Raw genomic sequence first — 22,779 nt, 5'->3', positions numbered from 1 at the left:
CTACGATGGAGCCGGAGTTAGAATGTCGTGCTTAATAAATGGGAGTATTTCATCAAAGACTTTGTTTGAAATGCAATTTATTTGAGACGACCTCAAAACCTGACATTACCTCTAGGTAATTAAAAAAAAAAAAACAACCCTTCATCCATTGATCTAAATCCTATTTATGTCTATCATGTTTGCAAATATATTTAATTATGTCAAACAGAAAACAGTGACATCTCTTTATTGATTTTCAATTATTGCCATTGAAGGTTCAGACTTCCCAGTTGATATTAAGATTCATTTGGAGTTCAATCTAAATCAATTAGGGTTCTTTTCCAGATCAATCTATCAGTGCCTGGACTCAGCTGTAGCCCATATGGATGTCATAAACAAAGGGTCAAGAGGTCTAGAAAATATTCAACCATCTTGCATTATAAACCAGACATGTGCAACTTCTGCTGGTTTGAGGATCAGTCAAACTTTGCACAAAGCATGCATGGTTACACGGGAGAAACCAAAATCGATTTGGGGAGGCAGATCAAGGAATTTGTGTGTGTGTGTGTGTATTAATAAATATAGTGGGTTCTTCAGTCTTGCAAGATATCTATTTTGCTTCTTAACCTCACAAACTTCAACTCAAAGAGTACAAAAAAGGAAGAAGCCAGTGGTGGGTTGCTACCGGTTCACCCCAGATCGGGCGAACAGGTAACCGCAGCGGGAGGCTCCGCCCACCTGCCAGATGCTTCTGTGCATGCGCAGAAGTGTTGCATGTGCGAGCATCTGCCCCTGGAAGAAGCCCCATCTACTCTGGTAATTATGGAGATGAAAGAAAGGATATTGGAGAACCATAGGTAGCCTTCATACTATTCATACTATTTACAGTATTTACATTTTTTTTGTGTATAAAACAACTTCATACACATAATCCATGCAGATGGAAGAATTGTTTGCTGGAATAATTTTAGCATTTCATGTATATAGTAGATTCTCCTGCTTAGTTTTAAATCATGTATATAATAGATTCTTTAAAGCCTTTATTACAGAAAAAAAAATATTTTGAAAAACCAAAACACTACAGATAAAAACACCATGTAGGGATGAGTCACTTAACTCTTTAATTTGTCCTAGTGCTCAGTTTTTCCTCCTTTTTCCTTCTTTTTGAACTTTTTCTTTTGGCAGCTTAATGTTCCTTGTAAAACATGAATTTCACAAAGAGCATTTGATATGTAAATAAAATTTCCCCTTCATGTGGCTTTCTTTTCTTTTCCTTTCCTTAAAGCACTTGACTTCTGCATTGTCAAGTCACTCATTACAAAGAAAAAAGAGAGTTAATTAATTATAGCAACATACCCATGAAATATACTGCTAAGTCAATTAGTTCTCTTTCTATCCTGAGCATGATAATTATTAGTTCATTTACTGATTGGTATTTTCTCGATGGTTGCTGCAACAATTATATAGAAATTAATAAGGTAGCATTTAAAAATATAAATCCAGGAGACACAATATCAGCCTCTCTCCACTGGTGTTTAGGCTAATTGCCAAGTTCTCTTCCTCCTGAAAATGCTGGCTTTTGCCCAAAGTGCAGGAAAACATTAGAATGGGGTGTTTTGTTTAGTTTTACTGCACAAAGCTGCTAATTTCCATACTCACTGTAAAAGAAGCAAGTTTCTTTAAAAAGCTATTTTAGTTAAGCTATAAGATTTCCCTCCCTCCCTTCTAGAACATTTTCTACATCCTGCGTTTTTGGCTGGCCATTCCTTTTGCCTCTGGCCTAACTTATAGAGTTGTGGTTTCAATTCAATTCAATTCAGAATAGAGCTGCAAGACAGGGGTGGGTTTTACTTACCTTTACTACTGGTTCGCAACGGGATCGAGAAGCTTCTGCGCATGCGCAGATCGCCGATGACGATATCCGGGGCGGTGGATGGGGCCTCCCGTCGGTTTTACTACTGGTTCTTGTGAACCACTGTTGCAAGGGATCTTGGAGGTCCTCTAGTCCAGCCTCTGCTCAAGCAAGGGACCCTATACCATTTCAGACAAGTGGCTGTCCAGTCTCTTCTTAAAAGCCTCCAGTGATGAGGCACCCACAACTTCTAAAGGTAAGGCATTCCACTCGTTAATTATTCTCACTGTTAGGAAGTTTCTCCTTAATTCCAGGTTGCTTTTCTCCTTGGTTAGTTTCCATCCATTGTTTCTTGTCCTGCCTTCTTTGGAAAAGTATCTGAGTCCTTTGGAAAAGTATATGATGCTTTAGAAAGTTGGAATGGGACGCCAACTCGCCATGCATGGCCAACTCGCCACAGGATAACTCGCTGCAGGGCAATTTAACAATTCCATTTAATTATTTAAAATAAATAAAAAATATTTTATTTTTTGCCATTCACATTTCATTCTGTTCAGTGGTGAAATTCAATTTTTTTTACTACTGGTTCTGTAGGTGTGGCTTGGTGGGCATGGCAGGGGAAGGATACTGCAAAATCCCCATTTCCACCCCACTCTGGGACCAGCCAGAGGTAGTATTTGCCGGTTCTCCGAACTACTCAAAATTTCTGCTATCGGTTCTCCAAAACCTGTCAGAACCTGCTGGATTTCACCCCTGATTCTGTCTCTCCTTTGGCAGCCTTTCTTTAATGATTCTATTCCACCATTTCTTTGATATTAGTGTAACTCTTGTCCCGCAGTGAGTTGTCCTGCAGCAGTGGTGGGTTTCAAAAATTTTTACTACCGGTTCTGTGGGTGTAGCTTGGTGGGCGTGGCATGCCTTGGTGGGCATGGCTTGGTGGGCGTGGCTTGGTGGGCATGGCAGGGGAAGGATACTGTAAAATCTCCATTCCCACCCCACTCCAGGGGAAGGTTACTGCAAAATCCCCATTTCCTCCCAATCAACTGGGACTTGGGAGGCAGAGAATAGATGGGAGCAGGGCCAGTCAGAATTTTTACTACCAGTTCTCCGAACTATTCAAAAATTTCTGCTACCGGTTCTCCAGAACTGGTCAGAATCTGCTGCAACCCACCTCTGTCCTGCAGTGAGTTGGTCATGGCAAGTTGGCCATGGCGAATTGTCATTGACCCTTGGAAAATATCTGAAGAAACATGAATGCATGGCACACGCTATTATAGCACTATTATATTATTATATACTATTATATCATTTGTACATGCCAGGAAACATATTGCCAAAAACAATATGAGTTGTAGCCACTGGCTGTTGTTTTGTTTTGTTTTTTCATGAATTGTTTAAATTGTCTTTCAAGCTATTTAGGAGCATGGTCCACTATTCAAAGATGTGTTGCCCAGGGTGCGTTAGGATTGGACACAAATCAGTGTTGTCAGCATATGACATCTGCTGCTGGAATGAAACATCTGCAACCAGTGGTGTTGGAATTCCTGTCCACAGGTCTTCAGGTAAGGAATGGGCTCTGCTTTTGGGATCTGTCATCAGAGAACCCTCCCTCCCTCACACACACACACACACACACACACACACTCCCAAAAATAAGGTGTGGCAATAAGGCATGGCAGCAGTTAACGTTTATGATACATCTGCATTAACCACTCATGATTTCCTAATTCTCCTTCCTTCCCTTACTTTTGAGCCTTGCTTTTGCTGAAATTAAGAACTAGTATGGTGTAGTGATTTAAGACAACAGGCTAGAAACCAGGAGTTCTACTCCTGCTTTACAGTATATATAAAGCCAGCTGAGTGACCTTGGACGAGTCATTTACTCTCAGCCCTAGGAAGCAGGCAATGGGCAAATCACTTCTGAAATCTTGCCAAGAGAACTACAGAAACTTGCAGGCAGAAAACTGCAGGAAGTCTCCAGGAGTCAACACTGATTCAAAAAGGATAGGGGACAATTTCAATTAGATTAAGGTTGGCTCAGCAGGTGTCCTGATATTTGGGCCATTAGTGTCCAGCTTTGCACCTTAATGGGACACATTCCATAATGTTGTTATTCATATTTGTTGCTTTTCTTTCTTTGCATCTACTTGATGTGTTTCTGCCACTGCCAGTAGCCACTATTTTTATCAATGGCTACTGCTACATTAGTTAGCACCATGAAAGATTATGTTATTCCAGAAACTGTGGAAGAGAAATCATGATCACTACAAAGGGGAGTCAGAAAAGGAGAAACAGAAGAGATTGGCATTTTTTTAACCTTCTTCCTCAACACCACTGTCCAAAAAGCAACTCAAGATAGACACCATGGAAAGGTAAGTAGGTCTAAGCATGAGCAGAAATATGAGATATACATGTTTATTGGTCTCAATTCACTCTACAGTGCATGAATCTAGAGACAAACAGAAACTGAAGGATTGTCCCCATCCGGTTCAGTTGCTCATGTTCATATGTAGGTGTTTAGAACTCTTTTAATTTCATAAGGAAAACCAGGGTGTGTGCATAATTATGATCAGCTGGAATTAGGTAACTAGGAAACAAGGCAAGAGTTTAGAAATGGTAAAAGAGAAATAAGAAGTTGGAAGGTATCTTTGATAGGTAGTAGTCCAGCTTCATTTGAACCTTTCTAGCAATCAAAAACCCAACACCTCCCAAGGCTCCTGAGTACTAATAAACTGGTCTTACTCTCAGGATACATTTCTAAATATTAAATTATTATTCCATGTCTTGCAGTCTGCAATATTAAAGATCAGCTTTTGGCATCCTTTTCTATGATATCCATTAAGGAACTTGAAAAATACAGTTATGTCCCCCATCATATATATATTCATTCTCTCCCCCCCTCTCTCTTCCTCCCTCCCTCTCCCTCTCTCTCTCTCTTTCTCCAATATTGCTGAATCATCATCAAGCTTTTTTTTTTCATTTCCTCAATGAAGAAATCTGCATTTTTTCCCCAGTTCCTTTTCATTTTGGATTTTGTTTCTTTCTGCTGGTATCAGCAGTAACTCCCAAGACTATATATCTGGGGGGGGGGGGGGAATTATTATTGTTGAAATTACAAATTCCAATAAGCAAAATAAAAAAAATTAAAATGTAATAGGGACAATAGGCACATTAGAGCACTTATGCATGACTCCTTAGGGACCTCTTCAATATGGAGTGAGGTTCACAGAAGTTAAGTTAGAATTAAAAGGGTGAGACTTAATGGTTGATACAACTGAATTGGGTAACATATTCCAGACTTCGACAATTTTGTTACAAAAATTGATTATTTTACAATCGAGTTTAGAGTGGTTTACATTTTATAAGCATTCCCTCCGTGTCATTGTCCAAGTGATCGATATAAAACATTGAAGAGTCCCAAAGCCAAGACCATTTTCCAATTTCTTAATGCTTTCTGTCCCTGCATTTCCTGCAAATGGAAAATGAACATATCAAGGAACAAGTCGAACAAGTCGAACTGAAGGCAAGATTGTGCCTTTGTTTGCGTCGTTATTTCTTGATTGAATTAGCTCTGAGAAAATGTAGATGAAAATGTATTCCACAGTTTTCTCTTCTCTTTCAGGGGCAATTTCATAGCAATTTTGGAAGGTTTTAGAATCTGCACCAAAGGATTTCGAATGCAATCGTTGTCCACAAAGCATCAGCATCTAGACATTATAGTTAATTTATTTATGACATACAGCTTCCTGTAAAATACTTTGAAGGTTTTAATTGCACTTAAAAGCTATAATTTTAATTGAACTTAAAAGCAATAATAAAACATTAAAACAAAAAACACAAATCTGGAAGATAAATCAGAACAGTACTGTACTAGCAATCCTACCATATCCTTCATGCATTCAACCTACAAAGATTTAAATATTTGAAACCATAGCATGGCTGACAAATATATCCAAACTGAAGGGCACTGCCTACTGCCAGTTTCTTTGACATTTCGATACTCGTTTGTTGTTCTGGAAATAAAATATTATCTATGTCTGTAGAAAGTGCATGAAGGTCATGGCTTTGTCAGATCCTGGTTCAGAGGAGGAGGAGTTGGAACCAGGACCATCCAATGGGGAGGACATGATCCTTTTTGAAGTGGGGAGTCCAGGTCTGAGGATGAGTCCCAGGGCTATCTGGCAGTGGGGGGAGGGGACTGACCAGATGGAGAGCTGCCTGCAGGAGTGGAGCAGCTGAAGAGTGCCAGCAGAGATGATAGGCTCCACACCAATGGTGAAATTCAAATTTTTGTACTACCAGTTCTGTGGGTGTGGCTTGGTGGGCGTGGTGTGGCTTGGTAGGTGTGGCTTGGTGGGCATGGCAGGGGAAGGATATTGCAAAATCTCCATTTCCACCCCACTCCAGGGGAAGGATATTGCAAAATCTCCATTCCCACCCCACTCTGGGGCCAGCCAGAGGTGGTATTTGCTGGTTCTCCGAACTACTCAAAATTTCTGCTACTGGTTCTCCAGAACCTGTCAGAACCTTCTGAATTTTACCCCTGCTCCAGACCACCTCTGACAAGAACAGCTCCCTCCCCCCCCCCAATCCATGGGCAAGGAGAGCAGAGCAGAGAGAGGCACACAGGAGGTCGGTGAGGTTGCTTGCAAGAAAGCAGCCCTACTCGTCTCCCAAGGGACAACTGGGGAAGGGAGATTTAACTAGACGCTGGGGGAAGATGTGTTTGTTGGGAACACCTGCTTGTTTTGATGTGCATCTTCCTGGCTTTCCTGAATCCTGTTTCTTGAACTTTGGATGGTGTTTTTGGACTCTGAACTTTAGACTCTTGTGGAGTTTGGACTTGGCTCTCAGAGTTCACATTCTTGGACTGTACTTTGGTTGATGGAACTCTGGACTTGTGGGTATTGTTACTTTCCTCTTGCCTTGTGGGTCAGCTGGTATTTAGTTGGTGAATCCAGATCAAGGGAAAACTGAGGCCTGGGGCAGAGCTTCACCGGTACCATTGGTGGGTCATTTGTCACTGTGATAAGTGAGCAATAAACATACCCTCTTTAACCTCTGCCTTGCCAGCTTGACTTCGGTCAGAACAATAGTATTGAAGAAAAAGGCTCTGTCTGTTTTGGTCACATAGTAGAAAAGTGAAGGCAAGATAGGGATACTCATATTGACATGGCCCAGCCACTTCTATTGTGGACCTTTTGTAAACTCTAGGAAGCACATAAAAAGGAGGAAACTTTGACTGAACCATCATATAGACTTTTTGACCATATCTTGCAGGCCCCTATTCAGACCTGAACTAAGAAAAGATGAAGAGGAATTGCTATGGGGCTCATTTCCAGCCCTCTCTAGAATCGGGAATCTTGATTGTGCAGGAACTTTGCTTGTTTAGGATTTCTGTCTCAAGAATAACTGTAATTGCCAAAAAAAACCCCACCTCTGAATTGCCAACAAAACAAAACAAAAACCATTGCAGTCAATAGAGGGATAGAATCAAGATCAAAAGGGACGCAGTGGCTCAGTGGCTAAGACACTGAGCTTGTTGATCAAAAGGTTGGCAGTTCAGCAGTTCAAGTCCCTAATGCCACGTAACGGGGTGAACTCCCGTTACTTGTCCCAGCTTCTGCCAACCTAGCAGTTTGAAAGCACATAAAAATGCAAGTAGAAAAATAGGGACCACCTTTGGTAGAAAGATAACTGTTCTGTGCACCTTTGGCATTTAGTCATGCCGGCCACATGAGCGCAGAGACGTCTTCAGACAGTGCTGACTCTTCGGCTTTGAAATGGAGATGAGTGTCACTGCGTTAAGTGTTTGCCAGCTGAGCTTCCATCCTAAGATTTACGGTAGCTTGCCAGAGAACTTATCTGTAGCAACTGAGATAAGACTGTCTTGTGATTTCTGAGCTACTGTGCATGTCTACATTCTTTCTTTTCTAACTTCCTGATTTACGTCTTCCTTTTGTCCGGTAAAGATGTAGTTATCTAGTTTTGTTTGTTTTTATAATAAAATGTTTCTTAGAATATATTTTGGGTTTTCTTTCTTTGAAGTATACAGCATGGAAAACAAGATCCATTCACCTCTAATTAATTACAGTTTCCCCAGGGGGGGAATGAGGCTGATTCACGCTTCGACAATGAGCACCACCCCCTAGAGTCAGGAATGAGTAGCACATATGTGCAAGGGGAACCTTTACCTTTACATTTAGAATCAATATCACATGAGGTATTAATACCACTTTATTATGCTTTGGTAAGACCACACTTGGAATATTGCATCCAGTTTTGGCAGACACAATATTAAAAAGATGTTAAGAAAGAGTACAGAGAAGAGCAACTAAGTTGATTTAGGGAGCTGGAATATAAAACATACGAAGAACGGAAGAATGGTTGCATTCCAACTCTGTTATTCTGCATTTGAATGCGTACCACTCTCATTCAGAATGTCCCCTGTAACACCACAAAGATGCCATAGCAGACAGGATGGAACAAAACAAATGTTGATGTTGAACCAGGATTAAACAACTCATATTATCATGTCCTCAAATTGCTGCTGCTGTTTCTTTAATTTTTATTTGATTACATGATTGTGATCAGTTTTTATTCTTCAAGGAGTGATACAGGGCAAGAACAAACCAAATTAATCATATCTCTGACTGGCTTCTTTGGAAATTCGAGTCCCAGCCAGGAATCCAGGAATTATCCAAGTAATGTTGTAAGATGGGGTGATGATCATGATGGTAATGTTGATGAGTTTGCAGTTATCAGTTTCCTTTCGAATCGTAGCACGGAATTTTGCCTGCAGATAATTGAAAATTGGTGGGAAGCAAAAGAGTTAAAGTATCCCAAACTTTCATGCATTGAAATGTCCCCCCAACTCAAATGAGACCCATATGCCTCCCTTTTTTTTTTTTTTTTTTTTACAAAAAATGACCCAGTTTATAAAGTTTGTTCCTATGTGGTTTAATCCTCTATAAACATTCAACATAGGCTGAGTGTAAGTTAGTATACTGCCTATGCTTTTGAGCTGTTGAGTTGTAGGCAACATATGTTGATTTGGAAGGCAGTCTCCAGATTAAAAATCCTAACTTGCATAGGAGACTGTAAGCAAGATTGGAAAAACTGGGCTTTGGAGAACTGAATCCTGGAGTGGTGCATCTGACTTAGGTGCAGTGAGAGCTCTATGCCTTCCCTATCTTACTAAAATCTATCTTTCTGACAGGAAGGCCACAGTCAGTAAGGATGGGATCTCACCATTCCTCTACTCTGATACTAAGCACTGGAGCCCCCCAGGATTGTGTGCTAAGTCCTTTCCTTTATTCCTTGTACACACATGACTGCACCCTATTGTATAACACCAACGCAATTATTAAATTTGCAGATGACACAACAGTGGTGGGGCTCATTAATAAGAACAATGAGTCTGCTTACAGGAAGGAAGTACAAGGCCTGACATTGTGGTGTAATGAAAATAATCTCACACTTAACACCACAAAAACTAAAGAACTTATAATTGACTTCAAGAGGAAGAGAGATGTACATCTACCATTGTACATAAATGGTGAGGAGGTGGAGAGGGTGGGTAGTTTTAAATTTCTGGGCATTTATATTTATATCTCGGAGGACCTCTCATGGACTATGAATGCCAACATGCTTGTGAAGAAGGCACAGAAGAGGCTGTACTTCCTGAGAATGCTCAGGAAGATAAATCTATCTCAGCATCTACTTCTGTCCTTCTATCGCAGCACCATTGAGAATTTCCTGACATACGGCATTCTTGCATGGTATGGGAGCAGCTCTGTAGCAGACAAAAAAGCTCTACAGACAATCATTAAAACTGCCCAGAATATCATTGGACTCCAGCTACCAGCCCTGGATGACATCTTCGAATCTCGCTGTTTGAGAAAGTTGCATAACATTCTCAGAGACTCTTCCCATCCTGCTTACAATCTTTTTGGACTGTTGCCTTCTTGTATCTTCAGAAGATACAGAACAATTAAAACTCGGACCACAGGCAGAGAGAGAGAGATAGAGAGATAGAGACAGACAAACACACACACACACACACAGAGAGAGAGAGAGGGGGGGGGAGGGAGAGGGAGAGGGATGGAGAGATGGAGAGAGAGAGAAATGGAAAGGTCAAAAGCCTAATGAAATGAGGATTACAACATGCACCTTTGCTCTATGGCCATAGTTACCAGTGTGAATCTTCACATACAACACTAAATCTGCAGATTCAGTCTAAAAAAGTTCCATCAAACATGCTGATAACTTTCCCAGTGATTAGAATCTCTGTGGTAAACTGATGGGAAATGTGTAAATATGATCAAATAGGTATTGTTACAAACTCTACCAAGTCACTGTGATTGGATCTGTATCAAACTGTTTTTAACAAGAGGTCTGTTCATCCCCTACCCCAATTTAACAAGGGGTTCCTGTGAGTCCTTCCAACCTACCTATGTGGCCAATGCAGGTAATCGTCAACTTACAATACTTCATTTAGTGATCATTCAAAGTTACAATGGCACTGAAAAAAAGTGAGTTATGACTATTTTTCACACTTACAACCATTGAGGCACCCCCACGGTCACATAATCAACTGTAATTTTTTTCATATATTGAGTTATTATAACTGTTTTAAAAAATATTGGTTTTCTCTTTTTATGGGGTGTGGTGGCTCAGTGGTTAAAGACGCTGAGCTTGTCAGCTGGAAAGCTGACTCTGAAGTTTCCAAAAGATGCCCTGGGCTCATGACTGAGTGGTGCATGACTGGGTGAGCTCCCGTTACTTGCTCCAGCTCCTGTCACCTAGCAGTTTAAAAGAATGCAAATGTGAGTAGATCAATAGGTACCACTTGGGTTGGAAGATAAAGAGCGTTCCATATGCCTCGATGTATAATCATGCTGGCCACATGACCACAGGAATACAGTTTAGGAAAAATCAAATGCACGGTACAGAATAAGCAGAACCTGGCTCAGCAGTAGTGCCAGTGAGAAGGAACTAGGCGTCTAGTAGATCATCACTTAAGTATGAGTCAGCACTGTGCTGCAGCTGCCAAATAGGCAATTTAGTCCTAGATTGCATCACGAAAGAGATGGCATCAGGATCAAGGGAAGTGATAGTACCAATTTATACTGCACTAGTGAGATCACACTTGGAATACCGCGTTCAATTCAAATCACCATAATGGAAATTTTTAAAAAATGCTTGAGGCCCTGGAAAGAGTGCAGAGAAGAGCAACAAAGATGATAAGGGCTCTGGAGGCTAAATCGTATGATGAATGGTTAAGGGAATTAAGGGTCTAGAGGTTAAATCAGGGATCAGCAACCTTAAACACTCAAAGAGCCACAAAGATCCTAACTGGAAGCCCCCAATTCAATTCTGGAGCTGACCTGAAGTCCATTTCCCCCACCATAGTATCTCCTCCTAGCACAGTGTCCTTTTCCCTTCACCTGTCCTAACCGAAAGTCCTATCAATTGCGGAGCCAAACAGAAAACCTGTACCTTGCCATAGAGTCCCCTCCTGGTGCACCGTGCTTTTCCCCCTCCTAACCGGAAGCTCCTCTCAAAATTGTGGTGCCAACTGGCAAGAGGGAGCCGCAGCAGAGGGATGAAAGAGCCACATCAGTGGTGGGTTCCTCCTGGTTCGGCCGGGTTCGATATGATGTCACCGAACCAGTTCTGTTTGTTCAGGAGCTGGGCTCTCCCGCCCCGCCGTGTTATTCTTACCTTTTATTTGGCCCCACCCCCAATCTATTCACTGCCTCCCGAGTCCCAGCTGATCGGCTAGAAGGAAAAAAACTGTTTAAACTCTTGCCGTGGGGCTTCAAAGGGCTGCCCTACAGCTGATCAGTGTTAAAAGGCAGTGTGGTGGTAGACCAGTGCGCTCCAAAAACAAATGGATAGACCGGAACGCTCCAAGAACAAATGGGTAGACCGGTACAGCTCTGCAAGCAGTTAAAAGCCTGGTAGACCAGTACCTCTGCTAAATCCTAAAGAATTGTCACATGACCATCAAACCATGCCCACAAAATAAGCCACGCCCACAGAATCGATAGTAAAAAAATTTAGAACCCACCTCTGAGCCACATGCCGCTCCAGAGCAATGGGTTGCCGACCCCTTGGTTAAATGATGAATGCTAACAAACACAAAGCTTATGGGTGATAACATAGCTGTCTTCCAATACTTTAAGGGCTGTCACATGAAAGAGGATACTTAATTTATTCTCCATAGCAACTGAGGCCAAGACAAGAAGCAATGAGTGAAAGCTCATCAAAAGGAGAGCCAACCTGGAACTAAGGAGGAATTTCCTGACAGTGAGAACAATTAATGAATGGAACAGCTTCCCTCCTAGAATTGTAGGTGCTCCATCACTGGAATTTTTTTTAAAAAAAGATTGGATAGTCATTTCTCCAGGATGGTGAGGATAAGGTCTCCTACCTTAGACAGGGCTTTGATAGAAGACCTCCAAGGTTCCTTCCAGCCCTATAATTCTATAAGTCTAAGGTAAAGGTTCCCCTGCATATGTGTGCTAAGTCATTTTTCGGCTCTAGTGGGTGATGTTCATCTCCATTTCTAAGCTGAAGAACCAGCACTGTCTGAAGACGTCTCCGTGGTCATGTGGCCAGCATGACTAAACACCGAAGGCACACGGAGCACTGTTACCTTCCCACCAAAGTGGTCCCTATTTTTCTACTTGCATTTTTTATGTGCTTTCGAACTGCTAGGTTGGCAGAAGCTGGGACAAGTAACGAGAGCTCATTCCGTTATGCGGCACTAGGGATTCGAACCGCTGAACTGCCGACCTTCTGATCGACAAGCTCAGCATCTTAGCCACTGAGCCACCACATCCCTACTCTACGAGTCTACTCTACTCTATGAGTCTACTTCAGTTTTAAATTAAAATTCCACCCTCGAGCTCCACCAACTAGATCTAAGTGCCAACAGTCTAATCACAGTTTTAATCATGGAATATTTTTTTCATCAGAAAATAGGTATGAATGTTCTCTTTATCTGGCATCTAAGATTAATAAGAGTTCTACTCTGTTAAGTTGATTACAATACAGTCATCACAAATATAAAACATGCTGTTATATGCTGAAGAGGTTTTATTCCTCCCAGGAGTTAAAGAGACCATTTGAAGGTCATCTCAATTTCATAACTCATAAAAGGGGGAAATATTGCAAAGTATACTGCTTGATACTGCTTCAATCATTTCTAGTACTAATGTTAGAAACAAAATTACAAAACCTAATGTCTCTTGCCTAATCTTTGCTTATCTTGAAAAGATAAGGAAATAAATTTAGAGACTAAGAATATCTAAATAGATGATTTTTTTAAAGCACAAGTGTACAATTGAAATGAGCAGATTTCTTATTTTTTGTAACACATATGGGCAGGTATCAAACTTAGAACAAAGAACGGATGACTTTCCTATGCAGCAAAACATCAAACGTTTGTGAGTTATTTCTGTGCTTGTTTATTTTAAAAGGAAACTTTTTAAAAATTATTATTACTGGAAAATTAGAATGGCTCTTCGAAAGAAATACATGCTAGCTCTTTAGTATTCTTTAATATTACATTTTATAGGACCTTCTAAATTTATAATTTAAACCCCATGGGTACTACTACACTTACTCCTCAAAACGTGGGATGCAAATTGATAGCTGCAGTTCCAGTAAATGTAAGTTCTATTATATAATTTCTGGCAGTCTTTTTCATATCTCAAATTTCAATGAATATGTTGCCTGTTCATCTTGGATTAAAGTGTATTCATAGACAATATTCTGCAATCAGTGGAAATTACAGGGAGCCCTGAACTTATGATTACAACTGGGACCAGAATTTTCATTGCTATGCAAGTCACGCCCACTTTTTGTTGCTTTTTGCCATGGTTATTAAGTGGATCACTGCAGTTGTTAAGTGAATTATGCAGTCATATGACTGCTTGTCGGAATCCAGTTGGGAAGGTGTCAAATGGTGACCACATGATCCCTGGGATGTTGCAGCTGTCAAAGCATTTTTGCTAGTTGCAATTGCTTGAATTTTGATCATGTGACTGTGGACACGCAGTGCTACTCCCAGGTGCGTGGACCAGTTGTAAGTCATTTTTCTCAGTGCCATTGTTAACTTTTTTTAAGGGTCACTAACTGAATGGGTTGTAAGTTGACAACTATATGCATTCATTCAACATGGCTTAATTCATTTCAATTAGGTCCAGTCATTTCCTATGATATTACCAAATCATGCATTATCAAACTTTCACCTAAAAGTCAAATATTCATGGCAAAAGAATGAAATAATCATTAATAATTGACATCCCATGATACATTGTGACAAAACACGTACAGATGTCCCTGGATCAGGGATGTCAAACTGGATTTCTTCGAGAGCCAGATCAGCTTTGTCCTTCTCCTCTGCAGACCGGCCAGAGGACGGACACCTCCTGCTGCATCCTGCTGGCCAAAACAGGGTGTGGGGGGGCGCATGCAGCAACTCGTGCCCTGTCTTGGCTGGCAAAGTGCTGCAGGAGGCCATCCAGGTCGATAATGGGCCTTGGGGGGGGGCGTGCATGGCCCCCCATGCCATGCTTTGGCCGGCAGGATGTTGTCCCTGCAGGCCAGATTTAAGCAATCCATGGGCCAGATCTGGCCCACAGCAATGGTGGGTTCCTCCCAGTTCGGCCCAGTTCGGCCGAGCCGGTAGCGGTGACGATATGACGTTACAGAATCGGTTCTCTTTGTTCGGGAGCTGGGCCCTCCCATCCCCCCCCCACATTATTCTTATCTTTTATTTGGCCCTGCCCCCAATCTATTCGCTGCCTCCCGAGTCCCAGCTGATCAGCTAGAAGGAAAAAAACTTTTTAAACTCTTGCTGTGGGGCTTCAAAGGGCCGCCCTACAGCTGATCAGTGTTAAAAGGCAGTGTGGTGGTAGACCAGTGCACTTTAAAAACAAATGGGTAGACCGGTGCCTTGAAAAACAAATGTGTAGACTGGAATGCTCCAAGAACAAATGGGTAGACTGGTATAGCTCTGCAAGCAGTTAAAAGCCTGGTAGATCAGTACCTCTGCTAAATCCTAAAGAATTGTCACCTGACCATTAAACTATGCCCACAAAATAAGCCACGCCCATAGAACCAGTAGTAAAAAAAATTTAGAACCCACCCCTGGCCCACAGGCCTTGAGTTTGACACGTCTGCCCTAGATTATATAGGTTTTAAACTACTACGATCACAGAACAATGAAATTTGAGAGCCATAATTTGATTTCCTTGAAAAAAAATTAAAATCTCATGAGTCAGTCCTGCCACTGACATTTCCAAGCAACTTTACTTAAAGCCATAATATACAGGTAGTCCTTCACTAACAACCATTCATTTAGTGACCGTTCAGTTACAACAGCACTGAAAAAAGTAACTTATGACCATTTTTCACACTTACCACCATTGCAGCATCCCCACGGTCATATGATTAAAATTCAGACACTTGGAAACTGACTCATATTTATGACGGTTGCAGTGCCTCGGGGTCACATGATCCCCTTCTGTAAACAAAGTCAATGGGGAAGTCAGATTCACTTAACAGCCATGTTACTAACTTAACAACTGTGGTGATTCACTTAACAAATGTGGCAAGAAAGGTCTTAAATACGGCAAAAGTCACTTAACAAATGTTTCACTTAGCAACAGAAATGTTGGGTTTAAAAGTGATCATAAATTGAGGACTACCTGAGTATACCTATATTATTTTACTTATTAATTAGCAATTAGTTAGTAGGACAAGATTATAAGAATATTTGCTGCAGACAAATGAAGGGATGAGTCAAATATTATGTACATTGATAATTAGAATGCATATTATACTCTTCAGTATATCCAAACTCCTTCTTGTTTGAATTTAAGAAAACAAGAATTGTATAAAATGGTTGACATCTCCTGAGTGAAACCCACAATTAATTTTGTCATAAATGTACCACAATTAGGTTGCTTGTCACAAATAACAGAGATTTTTTTTTTAACTGTAATTTGTTAGAATTCAAAAAGCAAGGAAGTTTTGCAAAGCAAAGGTTGAGATATTTTAGTTCTCTATCTGGAAAGCAATTATAGAAACTAAATATATATATATATATATATATATTATATATATAAAAAAAAGGGCAGTTTTCCAAAAGAACTTGGCAGGCTATAGCAGAAAGCAGGAAGCTTGGTCTACCCAAACTAGTTTCTGAAAATTAAATTGTCAGAAAAATACTTGATTGTGTGAAAATTACATGTGAAAACTGATAGGAACATGATCTGTTTGTCTCTGTGTGTGTGTGTGTGTGTGTGTGTGTGTGTGTGTGTGTGTGCGCGCGCACATGCATTTGTGTGTGGTGAAAATACTACAAAATCAGTCCACTGCAATGCAACATCCTTTCCTCAACTTCAGCTCCATCCCGATGTACAAATTTCAGCTGCAGCCAATATGTTCCTTGTTGAAAATGCTGGGAGGTGAAGTCAACACATTCTGAAAATGCCCAGGTTTCCAACAGCATGATCACATGAAAAGTGTGATGTTGCTGCATATGTGGATAAGAAGAGGTGAGGTTCTTGGGCTGTTGGCATCCATAAACCCTTCCTGCTAAATTCAGCAAATGAAAGACAAAACAACAGAAAGAACTGTCTTTGTACTCTAGCATCATCTTATTATTTGGATTTAATTGTTAATAAACAAGAATGGTTGCTATGTTAGCTTCTGGTTGCTATTATTCCTTCACTTCACAGAAAGATTACTTTTGCTTCATTCCTTGTCTACAGAGTGTGAGACATCAAGATAGGTCAGATTTCACTGAAGAAATTTGACACTTTCATTCTCAACGGGATATTATTTTCCATTGTCTCTGTCAGTAGTCTCTGTTTACAGTCAGGGGGTGCGCTTGTAATTTTAAAGGAATGCCAGAGATTCGCAAAATGGTTGCGATGGTGGGCCAGCGAAAGCAACCATTAGCCCAAAGACAGAAAGGTGAGAATTCTGTTCACCACCACTTCTTTGGGTTCTTTCCAGGCACTCTTAGGAAAAACAGATCGTGTTATAAAAATCCACTTCTTGTTGTTTTTTTAAATGTTCAAAGAATGACCTATATGTAAATAAATATGTTAGGCTTCTGTTTGTTTGTTTGTTTATAAAGCAAAATGTTAAAACATTTTGCATCTATTACAACTTACCATGGCCAACTTGCCATGGAACAACATGCTACAATCACCTCACCGTGAGAAACTTGCTGTAGGAAACAGTTACACTAATATCAAAGAAATGGTGGAATAAATCATTAAAGAAAGGATTCAAAAGGAGGAACAAAGTAAAATGTGAATGTCCCAAAGATGCTTTTTCAAGAGGCAACTGGATTTTCTTGGGTTTTTTTTTTTTTTTGTTTTTTTTTTTTGAAGACATTTCTCTTCTCATCCAAGAACTTTCTTCAGCTCCGACTGGATGGTGGGGAATGGAAGGATTTATATTCCTTGCAGACAGCTGGTCATTTCTGAAATGCTTCAATGACCCTCTAAAAGGATGCAGGTTGCCAGCTGTCTGCAAGGAATATAAATCCTTCCATTCCCCACTATCCTGTCAGAGCTGTAGAAGTTTCTTGAATAAGAAGCGAAACATCTCCAAAGAAAAAACAAGAAAGTCCAGTTGCCTCCTGAAAAAGCACCTTTGGGACAACCATGACCTGGATGACTGAGAATCTCTACAGACCTTTAAAATGTGAATGATAAATATTAAAGTATTTCTTAGATTATTTTAAATAATTAAATTGAATTGTTGAATTGTCCCACAGCGAGTTGATCATGGTGAGTTGGCCGTGGTTAATTGCCCATTCCGCCAAAGCAGGCATCTTTCAGTAGACTCATTTCCAGACTTCAGGTTATTTAAGTCTAACTTTGGATTTTGCTGTTAAAATGATAAAGAAATAGAAAAAGGACAGAGGGATTTTGTGATGCCTTATAGCATGCCTGTGCCAAGATTCAGTTTGAAGCGACTATTTGAAAGTAATTTCACAAATCATTCCTTTATGTCAAATCTCCTACTGTAATTCTAATCAAAAGGGTGTGTCAATTTGAAATGTTAAATTAGACAGCCTAGGTCTAATTCAATATTCATTTGACAATGTACAAAGAGCACCTTTTTTCCAAATGGATAATTTAAATCTGATTGATTTGATCTCATGTTAAAAATCAACCATTCAGATTGAATCGATTCAGTAATCTGAATCAAATTAATGATGGAAATAGCACTTGGGGCAGTGGTGGGTTTCAAAAATTTTTACTACTGTTTCTGTGGGTGCGGCGTGGTGGGCGTGGCATTGCTTGGTGGGCGTGGCTTGATGGGCATGGCAGGGAAAGGATACTGTAAAATCTCCATTCCCTCCCCAATCCAGGAGAAGATTACTGCAAAATCCCCATTTCCTCCCAATCAGCTGGGACTTGGGAGGCAGAGAATAGATGGGGGCGGGGCCAGTCAGAGATGGTATTTACCGGTTCTCCAAACTACTCAAAATTTCCACTACCAGTTCTCCAGAACTGGTCAGAACCTGCTGAAACCCACCTCTGATTTGGGGTGATTTGCATATATGCATTATATCTACAAGTAGACCAGTTACACAGGTGTTGACTGCAACATCTGCAGGGATATCAAAGTCAACAGGGCAGATTCAACTATTCGTTTGAAGTCCCCCAGACCATTTTTTTTCCTACGTACCTCAACATCCCACTTATGCACAAAGCTGTGGAGTTTCGATTTCATGGCACTGATTGCCTTCTTGATTTTTTTCCAGACTTTCTGTAGATACCCCTGGCTTCAGATTCTTAATTTATGAACTACTCGGTTTTGAATGTGTGGTAAGTAAAATTCTGCACTGGAGAAACCCTTTTGTATGTTTTCACTGTTTGTGCCTCAATATTTCTATTGTAGAAATTACCTGCTCATTGGCAGAAATAGAGGGAAAAAATCTACTATTTTACATAAGCATTTATTTTGGATTCAAGCATAATAAATTCATTACGCAGGTAAGCATCATCCAAGTTTCTTCCTTATTCTTCTCTTGAACAGATTAGGGCTGGAGGCCTGTATTTGGAGCCCTAAGTATTATGCTGTATAAAACCTTTTTAAAAAAAAAAAAATCTGTTTGATAAGACTCATCCCCATGCATTGGAAAACTATGTAAGAGGGCCATGCAGCCTCACGTCTCTCCTGCCTCCTTTTTCTGAATGTCTAGTGACTTGTCCAATCAACTCTGGAAATTCAGAGTGTGTTTCCAAGGTAATCCCTCTATGGATTATGCTTCTAAAAACCTACTTCAAACAAGAGCGATGTGACATGCTTCATATTAACAGTAATGGTGGGAATACAAAACTACCTTTATGCAGTCTCTTGTCACTTTGAGAGCAGTCAATTAAGGCCCTCTTATTCTGAATGAGCATGCAGCGTCTTATGGCCTGAATGTCCTTCAAGAACTATAGTAGTAAACCTTCAGTCTCCAACTCCTCATTACAGATGAGAAGAAGGATCACAACACACAAGGCTACCAGGCTGCCTACTTGTTTCCCCAGTGAACTGTCCACCATAGAGTTTGGATACACACGGCTTTTCAAAACTGTCCCTCAAATGTGTGGACAGAGAATGGTACACTTTAATGGTACACTTCTCAAACTTCTTTGAAGGAACGTGAAATTCTCCAATCATTTCTGAAGATAAGGATTCCCTTTTAATGACAACAAAAATACTCCTATTGGAAAAACTCAATACAAGGAGATGTTTCCTTGAAATATAACAGGGAAGCCAGGAAGTGGCAGGATGCTGGAGAGATGATTGTGAAGAAAAAGACAGGACACTGATCCTGAACACATAGATTGTGTTATGGTAAATTGTGTTTGTGGTAAATTCAACACCTCCAAACAAAATAAGGGAAAGAAGATCATAGTCCAGTGGTGGCAAACCTTTTACTCACCGAGAGCTAAACAGGTACGCGCTTTGCACACTTTGTGTGCGCGTGTGCTATCCGCGTTAATGCACAGCTCCTCCTTCATGCACTGTGCATGCAACTGCACCATTTGCGCATGCGCACAGCTTTTGTGCATGCCCCCCATGCACTGCACGCACAATCACACTATCTGCGCATGCATGCAGGTTTTGCATGGCTCCCCCATGAGTACTCTCATATGCATGTGCGAAAGTGCACGCATGCGCAGGAGAGCTCTGAAGACCAGCTGGGTCCCCTGAATTGCGTGCATGCACACTGGAGGCCCGAACGCTAGCTGGGGCATGCACTCATGCGCAGCTGCAGGTGAGTTGGGTGATAGCTCGCGTGCCTGGAAAGATGGTTCTGTGTGCCACCTTGAGCACACGTGCCATAAGTTTGCCATCACAGTTGTAGTCCATCCATCAAAATTCCTATGAAATTCTCTTCTCTTTCTAGAAATAGAATAGTTTCTAAAGCAAACTTCGTTCACCCAAAGGATGAAAAATCGGTTTTAAAAGTACTGCAGATGACATTTGCCATATAGTGTGTATCAGGTTGAAATGCTCTTGGTTTGGACCGGATCGCCTGATCCGGTAGCGATGGCGGCGGGTGGTTCGGAGAACCGGTAGGAAAAATCCCTGCCCCACCCCCATGCCAGCTGAGCCGCGCGATCATCAGAGGCTGGTTTTTTTTACTTTTAAAAGCATTTTTTCCTGCAACCTCTTTGGATGAAAAAATGCTTTTAAAAGTAAAAAAAAAAGTCTCTGATGATCACGCGGCTCAGCTGGGATCATCAGAGGCTTTTAAAAGCACTTTTTCTGCAACCTCTTAATGTTGTAGAAAAAATGCTTTTAAAAGTAAAAAAAAAGTCTCTGATGATCGCGCAGCTCAATTGGGATCATCAGAGGCTTTTAAAAGCACTTTTTTCTGCAACCTCTTAAGGTTGTAGAAAAAATGCTTTTAAAAGTAAAAAAAAAAAGTTGGCCATGCCAACTTTACCCCACCACATTACCCCACCACCACCAAGCCATGCCTACAGAACCAGTAGAAACAAATTTTACATTTCACCACTGGTGTGTATGATTAGTATTGAGCAAAAAAAAAAATAATCCGCTCGTTTTTTTCAAAAGCTAGTTTTCAATATATTTTCCTTGCAAACCTATCTGGCTTGGAGTTGAAACAATATTAGGGAAACTGATCACCCTACATAGATAAGATATTAACAAAAAACAATTTATCATCAGAAGACAATACCAGGATGGACTCATTTGTGATGTTTATATCCTGCCTTTTATTCAAAGCTTGTTGGGGTACATATTGTTCCTTCCTCTTTCTCCTCTCCCACAACAACATTGTGATATAAGACAGAGGTGGAGAGAGAGTGACTGGTCCAAAATTATCTCTCTGGATAGCTTCCATGATTCAAGATGGACTAGAATATGAATCTTTCCAGGCCACATCTTCTTTCCTCACCACTACACTATATTGGCTCTCATTAAGGATGGATTCCCACAGAGAAACTACTAGGGATCATAATCCCTAAGGAGAAGGGTCATTCTCCTTTTCTTTGTTGATCAAATAGATAAGATCCAGCCAGCCAACCATTTCCAAATGTAGCCAAGTTACACCAAGCAATATCAAAAGTCCAGCTCAAACCCTCTTTTTCTTCACATATTAATTCATTTTGCCATTTTTTAGAATAGAAGATACTCAAAAAGACAGGTTGAATTCCTTTCGTTGTATGACAATTCTGACTCCAATCAATCAACACAATTAGGATTGCTAAAAGTAAATGATGGAAGCATTGCAAATATTTGAGAATGTGGACTTCTGATTCAAGAGATAAAGGGCATGGTCCAGCAAGAATAGTGGAGCTATCAGGGAAGATAGCTCCATATTGGGTCTGGTTATTATTTATCTAGGCCAGGCTTTTATTCCATCAATATAAGCAAGAACTGGAACAGATATTATTACTGCTTCTAACTTGATCAGTAATTATTGAGTCTGTAACTGCTTTAGTAAACTTTTCTTAAGGCTGTTTCCTTATCTCTCCATCCAAATCACTCACACAATTCTTTCCTCACTAAAGCAGCTTTCAATTGATCATATGAGACCACTGAATATTTGCAGATAGGAATCTTGCATCTGCTGCAGTGGTGAAATCCAATTTTTTACTACCAGTTCTGTGGGTGTGGCTTGGTGGGCATGGCTTGGTGGGCATCGCAGGGGAAGGATACTGCAAAATCTCCATTCCCTCCTCCCTCCAGGGGAAGGATACTGCAAAATCCCCATTCCCACCCCACTCTGGGGTCAGCCAGAGGTGGTATTTGCTGGTTCTCTGAACTTCTAACAATTTCTGCTACCGGTTCTCCGAACTGCTCAAAATTTCCGCTACTGGTTCTCCAGAACCTGTCAGAACCTGCTGGATTTCACCCCTGCTGATATTCCTGAATGGATTCTCTTTAGAATATATTTATGATAAGTGTTTGTAAGATTTCAGACTCAAGATGAGATGGAAGGAATTACTTCTAGGTTCTCGCAAAAGCAATAAATTGGTAGACAAAAAGAAACACATACGTGTCTCCCCTAAAGCTTTGATATTTGTGTATGGGCCTATATGTGTGTGTAAAGTTGTTTTACAAAACAGTAACGCCCTTAAAAGCCCTTTAAGAGCAAATAAAAGTAGCTGTGTTGTTTCATTTCACCTGTTTTACTTTAATTTCCTTCTCCAATACTTTTTCTTAACTTTCTGAAGTGCCACAGGAAGATAACATTAAGATCAATGGCAGTATAAAGTGGTGGGGGGAGGAGAGAGTTCTATAAACAGTTGTTTTCATTATCTCTACAGAGATACTTCACATTGTTTCCTAAACTTTCCACTGAAAGTATTACAACTTGAAAAAAATTTAAAAATATCTCAAAATTTGTTATTTTGCCAATTTCTGTGAATGAGCTG

The 22,779-nt window shown here is 40.6% G+C and overlaps 1 protein-coding gene across 2 annotated transcripts in view; it reads right to left on the bottom strand.

Moving 5' to 3' along the window:
- Nucleotides 1-4,231: 4,231 nt before the first annotated feature.
- ISL1 (ISL LIM homeobox 1) overlaps nt 4,232-22,779 on the bottom strand; it is an 82,840-nt gene continuing 64,292 nt past the window's right edge. For both annotated transcript variants that reach the window (XR_015732077.1, XR_004595307.3), the window contains one exon: nt 4,232-8,627. The gene's annotated coding sequence lies outside the window, so the exon portion shown is untranslated. The remainder of the gene's footprint in view (nt 8,628-22,779) is intronic.

Source organism: Pantherophis guttatus, chromosome 2 (genome assembly GCF_059756535.1).
Source record: "Pantherophis guttatus breed Tessera chromosome 2, ASM5975653v1, whole genome shotgun sequence".
Lineage (NCBI taxonomy): Eukaryota > Metazoa > Chordata > Lepidosauria > Squamata > Colubridae > Pantherophis > Pantherophis guttatus.
Note: the sequence above shows the minus strand (reverse complement) of the source record. Positions and strands in the feature narration are given on the sequence as shown.